The following is an 11,538-nucleotide window of genomic DNA, read 5'->3' on the forward strand; positions in this document are numbered from 1 at the left end:
AGAGATCTTGTGCTCAGTGGATGTTCCACGGGGGTAAGAATGCATATTGGCTCTCATCCTGCATGCCACAGAATGATAGCAATGGGGCCCAAGAAGGAGATTTTGTGCTCAGTGGATGCAGTTTATTCCACATGTTTCTACAAGGTTACATTTGCATTCCTTGCTCTCTTCAGTTGTTGTTGTTAGATGCCATCGAGTCTGATCCGGCCCATAGCAACCATATGCGTAACAGAACAAAGCACTGCATGGTCCTCCGTCATCCTCACTATTGTTCCTGTGCTTCCGAACATTGTTGCAGCCACTGTGTCCATCATCTTGTCAAGGACCTTATTCTTTTTGCCGCCCCTCTACTTTACCAGCCACGGTGTTCTTCTCCAGGGACAGGTCTTTCCTGATAACATGTCCAAAAGCCAAGAGATGAAGTCTCGCCATACTTGCTGCTGCTTCTTTTTAAATTCTTCAACATCCTTGCTTCTAAGTAGTATTCTGGCTATCCTGCTTCCAAGACAGATGTGTGTGTGTGTGTGTGTGTGTGTGTGTGTGTGTGTGCCCCCTTCGGACAGTACACGGTACTTTCGTCATTCTTCCCCAGCACCATTCAAATGCCTCCGTTCTTCCATCCTCCTTGTTCAATGTCCGCCTGTCTCACGCAGCACTCAGGAGATCAAACAGCGCACTGCACTGCGTGAAACTACCGCAGGATTGAAAAGCAAAGATGTTACTTTGAGGACTAAGGTGCACTTGACTGGAGTTACAGTATTTTTAATCGCCTCATATACATTCGGTGACAGTAAATATCCCCAACCCCTGGTTTAATTGCGAGTATCAGTGTTATGAGTGCCTGATGGAGGGTGTCAAGACAAGTAATGAAGATTTAGCAACTCCTACAAGCACTTTCATGTATTACTCCTGAGACCTACGGCAGTCCCACAGACACACTTAATCATTCATTCCTGTGTACACTCCGAATCCTATCCCTTTCTTTAGGAAAAGAGTCAGAAAGCTAGGGTCTTGAGTCATCATCCCTGAGCCACTTGCTCAAGTGCCCTCACCAGCCAAAAAGGCAAGGTCTGACCAAACAGTCTCCTACCAACCATCTATGTTGACAAACAGGGTTGGTCGGAGACTGTACAAGCATCTATATTTGAACCAGCCTGATGAAAGGTACTGATCACAACAATGCCAAGTGGTATAATCTTTACACAGATCAATGTGATAAATTGCTACTTGAATTTAGTTTCTGGCACTGTGAGCTTGCTCTTGTCAGAAGAGAAACCTCCATGGCCTGTCGTGTTTCTCTTTGCAGCATGGCTGCCAGAAACATCTCAAGCACATGTATCTTCTTGTGTTGGAATCTGATGGACTCTGCTGCCTCAATCTAGCTACTCCTCCTGTCTTCTTGGACATGTGATTTGAAAGTGGCTTCAAATCTTCCCAGGAAGGCTGGTGGGTGATACCTGTGCAAGTTGGACGTGGATAAGGACGATTGGAAAGAAAATCAAGGCATCTGAATTATGGTGCTGGTGAAGAATATTGGCAGTACCGTGGACTGCCAAAAGGAAAAAAAAAAACCCAAATCTGTCTTCGAAGAAGTACAGCCAGAATACTCCTTAGAGGCAAGGATATCGGGATTTCATCTTATATAGTTTGGACATGTTGTCCGGAGAGACCAGACCCTGGAGAAGGACATCGTGCTTGGTAAAGTAGAGGGACAGCAAAAACGAGAAAGAGCTTTAACAAGATGGGTTGGCACAATGGCTGCCTTGGTCGACTTAAACTTAACATGGGTGAGGGTGGCACAGACCAGGCAGTGTTTCATTCTGTCGTGCATAGAGGTCGCTATGAGTCCGAACCAACTCGACGGCACCAAATAACAGCAAAACCAACTCACTCTCTCATGCCCATGGAATCGATTCCAACCCATAGTGACTCTCTGGGACAGGGTAGAACTACCCGGTGGGTTTCTGAGAGTGGAACTCTTTACGGGAGTACTGCAGAGCCACTGGTGATTTTGAACTGGACTAGCGGTTAGCAGCCCAACGCATAACCACCATGCTACCTGGGCTAAATTCACAGCTAACTTCACAACTTGCTGAGTAACTTTACAAACCTCCTAGCCTCTAGTTCTTCACAATTGAAAACTCTGAAACAAACCAAACCCATAGCCATCCAGTCTATACCAACTCACAGCAACCCTACAGGACAGGGTAGAACTGCCCTTGTTGAGTTTCCAGTGCTGTAAATCTATATCGGAGCAGGCAGCCTCATTTTTCTCTTGTTGAGCAGTGCCTGGTTTCAAACTACTGACCTTGTGGTTAGCAGCCCAACTCGGAAACTCCACCAGGATACCCTCATTTTTTTTTTAAAGCATACATAGTAACACTGTTGCTCAAATGATTCATCGTGAGAACCAAAGGAGAAAACATGAGGAAATGCTTTCTAAACAATGACTTAGTCTACAAACACAATTGGTTCTAAGTTCTATCCTTCCTCTTGTTGTCCCTGGCCCACTATCCTTCCAATACATGCTGTTTATGGGTTATTGCTGTTGCTTTTTACCCCTGTATTGCACAGGTGGAAGTCGACATAACACATGGGACTCCACCTCAACAATTCGCACAGAATAACTGCTCTGTGACATTAGCTACAACCCCCATAACACGTGTCAGCACTCTCCCCATTTCCACCCCGAGTACCCCATTTGCTCCCCTCCAGTTTCCTGGACCTTCCTCGCCTTCTCCTCTTTGCTTTTGGTCAAATGTTGAAGCATTTTGTGTCAGAGGGTTGACTCCTCCAAAGAGCACATTCTCCGTGGTGCCACGGCCTGTTTGAAGGGCCAGACCCTCCTCTGACTTCCGGCAGGAATTTCCCGTCCAGGTTAAAAGGTATCACGGCACACTCATCCCAGAATTCCTCAGGTCTCGGTCAGTATGGTCCTTTACAGATGAATTGTAGTTGTGTCCGACCGTTTTCTCTCTCATTCTAACCAGGACCTCCTTCTATTGTGTCTCTGGACAGAATAATGGGTGGTTGTAGCCAGGCACCATCTAGATCTTCTGGTCTCTGCCTGGAAGAGGCTGGGGTTCAGGTTGAGATACTCGACTCATTTCTTTCTGAAGTCTTAGGTTTCCTTCACTCAACTTTGCTCCTGACGGCAGGAGACAGGTGTCTGTATCTGAGCTGGCCATTCGTAAGCTTTGAAGACCCCAGATGCCACTCCCAAAGTAGGATGAAGAATATTATGAATTACATTGTAGCAATTGACCCAGTTGTTCCCTAAGTGTCTGTGGTGGTTTGAAAATCACCTCACACAGTGTGAGCCCAGTGGAACGGAATCTCTTTCCCCTAGAGCAGTGGTTCTCCACCTTCCTAATGCTGCGACCCTTTCATACAGTTCCTCATGTTGTGGTGACCCCCCCCAACCATAAAATTATTTTCATTGCTACTTCATAACTGTAATTTTGCTACTGTTATGGATCAGGCAAGCCCTGTGCAAGGGTTGCAACCCACAGGTTGAGAACCGCTGCCCTAGAGGGTGGGCTGCAGTTGGTACTTCCTTTCTAGGGAATAGACTTGATGTGTGATTCATGAGACTAGGTCAGAAAAAGCTTCCTCCTGGCCCAAGTCAAGCAGCCTATAGGGAGGTCCACGTTGCAAGCCTCCTGCCTAGGATGACCCATCTCACAAGCAGATCTTAAAGCTCCAGCCAAATTCTCAGATGACTGCAGCCCCAGCCAACATCCTAGCCTAACCTCCGGACAGACCCTGAAGCAGAAGCACCCGACAAGGCCACTTCTGGATAGCTGACCCTCAGAAATTGCGTGAGAGAACAAATGTTTATGCTGATGTAGTCAGCTGCCCTTGAGTCCATTCTGACTCATGGTGACCACACACGTGTCAGAGGAGGCCTGTGCTCCTTATAGTGCTCTGAAAGAATCTTTCTGAAGTACTCAGTCAGGCGGACCATGCAGGGACTGCGGCCTTGATTTAAGTTCCTGCATTTAGGGAAGGGGGTCAACTGTTAACCAGTGATCGATAACCGAGAAGCAGCCCCCAGTGACCGATCCATTGCTTTCCAGGGATACCACTGAGGACAGAGTGATGCCAGTGTCAAGGGCTGCGAAATGAACGAGGAGCTCTGTCGGGGAAGAAGGGCAGCCAGATCGCTCCTAGAAGCGAGGGTGGCGAGACTTCATCTCTCGTACTTTGGACACGTCGTCAGGAGAGACCAGTGGCTTGGTAAAGTGGAGGCTCAGCCAGCAAGAGGACGAGCCTCGATGGCATGGACTGACGCAGTGGCTGCGTCCCTGGGCTCACACAGAAGGACACCTGTGAGCACAGCACAGGGCTGGGTGGGACTTCGCTCTGCTGCCCAAGGGGCAGTCGAAATGCCTTGGAACCGATCGGATGGAGGACCAGTAGCAGAGCAGACTGTTTCTAGCCGCCATCCTTATAAGAAATGTAAGTTCTCAAGCTTGTTGGCTTCGTTGAATTGCAAATGCCCAGTGAAGTCCCCTGACGCCATTCTCTCACATGGCAGATGAGAAAACAAAGAAGCAGAGAGGTCAAGTGAAGTGAACTGCCCCAGGCCGTTCGGGTGAATGTCAAAGGTGGGTTAGAACCAAACCTTCCATTTCCTTCCTTTTTAAAATCACTTTATTTGGGGCTCTCACAGCTCTTATCACAATCCATACATATATCCGTTGTATCAAGCACATGTGTATATATGTTGCCTTCATCATTTTTAAAACATTTTTTTTTCTATTCGAGCCCTTGGTATCAACTTCTCATTTTTCCTCCTCCCTTCCTCCCTCATGAACCCTTGATAATTTATATATTTTTTTCATGTCTTCCTTCACCTACTTTTCTGTTGTCCACCCTCCTGGAGGGTTATATGTCCACCATTGTGATCAGTTTCCCTTTTCTCCCCCACTTTCCCCTTACCCTCCTGGTATTGCAGCTCTCATTATTGGTCCTGAGGAGTTTATCTGTCCTGGATTCCCTGTGTTTCCAGCTCTTATCTGTACCTGTGTACATGCTCTGGTCTAGCCGGATTTATGAGGTAGAATTGGGGTCATGATAGTGGGTGGGTGGGGGGGCATTAAAGAACTGGAGGAAAGTTGTATGTTTCATTGGTGCTATACTGCACCCTAACTGGCTCGTCTCCTCCCCTTCTGTAAAGAGATGTCCAGTTGCCTACAGATGGGCTTGGGGTCTCCACTCCGCACTCCCCCTCATTCACATCGATATGCTTTTTTGTTCTAGGTCTTTGATGCCTGATCCCTGATCCCATCGACACCTCATGATCTTTAAGGAACTAAAAACCTCCTCTATTTTGAGCACAGATGTAAGGACAGTGGAACTGTTCAAAAACAATTCTATCATGCCATGCTCATTCCCTTACTTCCTCTCCCCTCCCTCCCTCTGGAAATGTACCAGTCAGTAGTTTTCAGCTCACATCCGTTTTACAAAAGCAAGGGTGCTCTTCAGGAAAGGAAATGGCCCAAGTTGAATACATTTCTATGTGAACTCCTGCTGTTTGCCGGTCCCTGGATGCAATCAAAGAGGATGAAATAAACCCAAATTCGGGCTCTCCAAGCTCTCACATGCTGGTAGGCACAGGATGTTCCAAGTGTAGTCAGACTAATGAACTATGAGAGTGGCGAATTGAAAAGAAGTTGGCGTGCCACCGTGGAGGAAGACGTGGCAGTCTGCTTCGGCAAAGACAGACCCTTTGGAAACCACATGGGCAGTTCCACTTTGTGGCCCAGGGTTGCTCTCAGTTGGGATTGAGCTGATGGTAAGGGGTTAAAGGTTTGGGAAGGCAGAGGGCACTCGTGTGGCCATGTGGAATAGAAAATGGCATCCTGGCTCTAGTCCACAGTACCACTTGCCCAGAGTGACGGTGAGATTCCTGCATGATGTAAAGCCTCTGTGCTTCGCTGCTAACTGAAAGATTGGTGGTTCAAAACTACCCAGTGTTATTATCCTGGACAATAATCTGTGTCCTTTAAGAGTCCAACTGAAAGAACCAAGCCCACTGCGATCGATCGAGTCCATTCTGGCTCAGACAGACCCTGTAGGACAGAGCACCCCTAGCCTCGTGGGTTTCTAGCACTATAAGCCTTTGTGGAAGCACACAGCTTCATTTTTCTCCAGTGGCACAGCTGGTGGTTTTGAACTGCTGACCTGTGGTTAGCAGCCCAATTTGTAACCCCAGGACATTCCAACCAAGAAAAGCACGCGCAGCTGTGAGTCAGAATCACCTTGCCACATGAGGTCTCAAGCCAGTGTTCCAGACTGATATGCTAGAATGAAAAAGTAAGCAAAACAGGTTTTTCATGCTTCTTAGAAAACATCCTAAGGCTCATCCCCCAGACATGTCCCTCCCCCCACCCCCCACGCCAGAAAAAAATTGCAAAAGAAAGAAAAGCCCTTATAAATACTCTTAGTGGGTCCTTTTACTCATTTATTCCACAAAGTACTATTGCTTCTCAGGCACCCTGCTGGCCTCCAAGCGGATAAACAATTACTTATATTCAGGCAGGATGGCTCCACAGTGTTTTTTGAAGGCGATAACCGTGAAGGTAGCTATCTGGTTGGAAAAGCAGTCCGGCGCTTGTATTTGGGAATCTGACATTTTTACATAGGGATCTGGTGTGGGATATGTACTGGTGACCATTCATCCCGGCCCTTGGGGCTGCCACTAATCATAGTTACTGTTACAACAGGGCTTACCTTTGGCGACAATTCATGCCCTTGGAACAAACGATCTCTTCAAAGTCTGGAAAGAACGAGTTGGTAATGTTTTTTAATGCTAGGTTTTCTGGTACAGAGCTTCGAGCAGACTCTGAAATGACGGTGCACACGTCAGCAGCCCTGACTGTGGTACACTGACGATGGGCTGGATGGAATAAGGTAGGGATGTGTATTGGACCTTAATTTCTGAGCACTGTTTGCAGGAGACTATGGGCCAAGGTGAAAACCCCAAATCCATTTGCAAACTCCCCACCTAGATTAAGCCTTCATGGAATTCCTTTCCATCATTAACTAAGGAGGCAGATAGTCTTGCCCTCAGGCAGAGTGCATTGGGAAGTAGATTACTTCTATCAGTCTCCAGAAAGCCCAGGGAGGAGAAGCCTCTCAGGAGCATGCCTGGCCTATCAGTCATAACCTGTCTGCCTTGTTGGGGAAGGCCCTGGACCAATTTTGCACACTCTCCTATGTAACATAACGTGCATGCCCCAATCATGATGCTCTTCCTGCTTCTGTAGTCCCACAGGTCTGCAACTGTGATGTATTGCTCCACCACCAGTCAGGAGTTTGTGGCGGTTCCGTTGTTCTACACCTTATTTAGCTAGCTAACATCCTGACTGCGACTCCTTGGACGCCATTTTGACCCCATGCTAGTGGCCTCCCTCATCCAGATGCCATGTCTGCATCTTTGTGTTGTTGCCTTTGTCTATTTTAAGACTTCATACATGTGCTCCTTAAATTATATTTGAGATTGAGGTCTCTTTTGTGCCCTGAAACAGACAACAAGTATTTATTGCTGTTATAGGCGCTTACTTTTTGGATGATTTGTTCTGAAGAAAAAAATAATTTAAGGAAAGTGGCAGATAATCAGATAATATTAGATCCACATCAACCGGACCTGGGTATTCTTAAGGGGTGGTAGTGGACGGGTGAGTCAATTAGAACAGTTGTCTGGGCCCGGTTGTGGAAAAGCAGAAGCTCCCGTTCGTCACTGAGCTCTATCTTTGAAGGAGCGTTTTTTTAGCTTAACCAGTGCAAGGGATGGAAACCACACAATAGGCTTCCCTATTGCAAACAGAAGAGAGCATACAGGTGGAGATGGCTCAGAAAAGATGCCCAACAGTGCTTTCAGTTTCTAATCAAATCATTGTTAGTCAGTTGTGATATGAAACCAAAAGTTCCTTCCACTAAATTTGAAGTTGGGGGCTGAAGCGGCTCACTTCCAGTAAATGATTAGCAAGTGAAAGACAGCCTTTAAACAGCCAACAATAAAACTGTTAAGGGAATTTATCATAGCTTATTCTGATGAATCCCAGTGTGAAGTCAGTAGCCCTGGCTTTGGGCACCATTTATCTCTTCCTCTTCGAGCCTGCTCTCTGAAGAAGAAAATAAGCACCATTAAGGACCTTTCCATGTATGCGCAAATAAGCACCATTAAGGACCTTTCCATGTATGCGCAAATAAGCACCATTAAGGACCTTTCCATATATGCGCAAATAAGCACCATTAAGGACCTTTCCATGTATGCGCACGTTCCTAATTCTTGAAGGAGCCCAGGTGCACAGGGCGTTATGCATTAGGCTGCTGACCAAAAAGGTCAGCAATTCAAAATCACCAGTTGCTCTGTGAGAGGAAAAGGAGGCTTTCTGCTTCTATAGTTACAGTCTCAGCTCCCCCTAGGGACAGTGCTACCCTGCCCTGTAGGGTCACTGTGAGTCGGATCTGACTCGAGGGCCGTACATTTGGTTTGGAGTTTTTCATAATTCTTGCCGTGTTTGATCCTGTACATTTGGATATAATGACTACTTGGATATGTTGAGAAAATGGAGACTCAGATGCTCGGTGAGATGCCTAATTTTGCTCCAACTTTTAATCTTCTGGACTCTTTTCCAAACCTCAAAAGTCATTGTATTAAAATATGTATTTCAATGTATAACTAGAGAGAACCCTAACGTCTTGCTCCTTTGACTTGAAAAAGAAAAACCTCATAAGATTATCGTTAATTAAAAAAAAAAAGATTCTAAAGTGAAACCACCAAGAGCCAATACTTTCCTGGTCTCAACTAAATATTTCATGTTCTTTCTTCTTTCTTTCTTTTTCCCCCAAAACCATTTTATTGGGAGCTAATAGATATAATATCATTCCATAGTTCATTTACATCCAGCAGTAGTGTATAATTGCTACCACAATCAGTTTCAAAACATTCTCTTCAAAACATACAATTTTCCTCTAGTTCTTAAATGCTTCCCCCCCCCCCCTATCATGATCCCAATTCTACCTTACATATCCGGCTGGACCGGAGGATGTACACTGGTACAGATAGGAACTGGAAATACAGGGAATCCAGGACGGATAAGCCCTTCAGGACCAGTGGTGAGAGTGGCGAAATCGGGAGGGTGGAGGGAGGGTGAAGGAGAAAGGGGGAACAGATGACAAGGTCTACATATAACCTCCTCCCTGGAGGATGGACAGCAGAGAACTGAGTGAGGGAGACATCAGATGGTGTAAGATATGATAAAAAAAATAATTATTTATAAATTTTCAAGTGTCCAGGGGGAGTGGGGAGGGAGGGGGAAAATGAGGAGCTGATACCAAGGGTTCAGGTAGAAAGCGGTGTTTTGAGAGTGATGATGGCAACATATGTACGAATGTGCTGGACACAAATGATGTATGTACGGATTGTGGAAAGAGTAATAAATGCTTTAAAAGAAAAAAAACATTCTCTTCCTTCTCGAACTCCTTGATATCAGCTCTCTGCTACTCTCCTCCTCCACTGTACACCGCCCCCCCCTATACTGCCGCCCCCCAAAAAACCTTTATTTTACTGGCTGCCTCTATAGGTTCATCAATCCTCCGTCGTTTTCAATGTCAAACTATTACTACATGTATCAAACTTATTGTACATGTCACCCACTTTCTTAGCAACAAAATTAAACTCATCAGTTTATTTTCTTTTATGGCAGATGATTATTTTCCCCATGTTTGTGTTCCCATACTTAATATGAAAGTGGACTTTGAAGCTCAAGGGTAACCTCTTGGTGGGGAGCTTGAGTGGTCTTTGGAAGAAGCTGCTCACTAAAGGTTGGTGGTTTGGAACTCCCGGCAGGGCCACCAAAGGTGGCCTTGGAGAATGGGTTCTTTAAAGATTAACACCTGATTCTGACTCAGAATGACCCTACATCAAGGTTGTCAGTCTTTAAGGAAGCAGACAGCTTCATCTTTCTCCTATGGAGCGGTTAGGGGGGGTGAACCTGGGACTTTGCAGTTAGCATTCTAACCTGACAACGCCACAAAGGCAACGATGGAGCCATATTACTCTGTTATGCATCAGGTTGTGATAAGTGAGGGCCAATTTGATGGCAGCTAGCAACAGTAAAGATAAATGTCATCCTAGCACATGGATGTTGACCTTTTAGCCCAGAAGAGAGAAATGAATCAGACACACACATGTACCTTTTCCAAAGCTGATCCTCTTAGTGACCTGGCCCTACTGCCCCTAGCAACATTCCGTGTTAGATGATTCCTAAGCAGGAGATACGCGTTACCCAAAAGGAAACGGGGAGGAAAGGTGAAGACCAAGATGTATATCTCAGAGTCCTTGGAAAACTTGATAAAACTGTGACTGTGGTCCCTGAATCAACACTTACACACACACACACATGCATCTGCATCAGGTGTGTATGAAAAATGGAAGGGAGGGGTCCTGCTGGATCTAGACAATTTGGAAAGGATGAAGTACTTTCTGGGACACAGTTTCATGCGAACCAAAAGGTTGTAAGGAGTATAAAGAAAAAGGAGCAGCTTTCCGTGAGGAGCCCTGGTGGTGTGCTCACGCATTGGCTGCTAACTGCAAGCTCAGCAGGTAGACACCCGGAGCCCCTCCAAGGGAGAAAGACTGGCTTTGCTACTCCTGTAAAGAGTTACCGTCTGAAAGATTCACAGAGACTATACCGTCACCACTGGCTCAATGGCAGTGAGTTTCGGTTGGGTTTTCCTTACGGTCAGGACTGTTGTTGTTTACATGCAGTGAAGTCTGCTCCACGCCATAGCGACCACATCCACGCACAACAGAGCAAAACACTGCCCCCCGGTCCTGGGTCATCCTCAGACCTAACACTGTTCAAACTCTTCTCTGCGCAGGCATTCTCGTAGGGTGAAAACTTCAATGCCTATAATTATTTAGATGTTACCAATTGAATAGAAGGCAAGCAGTTGACTTAATGGATAATTAATTTGATTTGCCTATTTAAAAAATATACATGCCATATTTATCTTATTTTTCCCTCTGATGCTAAATGCAGTCCATAAAATGTAAATCGTTTTCAGATGATAAATATTTCATAACTATAACAATAAACAAATAAAGGAACTTTTAAAGATCACATAGGACAGTGGCTTCCAAGATTTCTTTCTTTATTATGATTTTTAAAAATTTCTTTCTCATTTTAAAGCCAGACTCTGAAGCAGCACCCTAGGTCACAAGGGGTTAAAATGTCATTTTGGGTCGATCTTATTATAATATCATCCCAAAAAGCTGATTTTGTTTAATGCAAACATTTAGAGAGAGGGTTTAATGGGAAAGAATTATAGCCACACCATCCCCTTTTTTCTGCGTTTAGTTTTCGCCACTCGATATCAAGAAAATCCTGGCTTGAAGAGATAGTTGCAAGCAGCAATGCTGAGGTAGTTGTAAGAGGAAGTTGCAAGCAGCAATGCTGAGGTAGTTGTAAGAGGAAGTTGCAAGCAGCAATGCTGAGGTAGTTGTAAGAGGAAGTTGCAAGC

This window comes from Echinops telfairi, unplaced genomic scaffold (assembly GCF_000313985.2).
Source record: "Echinops telfairi isolate 266 unplaced genomic scaffold, ASM31398v2 ScPeMD7_7468;HRSCAF=8506_0, whole genome shotgun sequence".
NCBI lineage: Eukaryota > Metazoa > Chordata > Mammalia > Afrosoricida > Tenrecidae > Echinops > Echinops telfairi.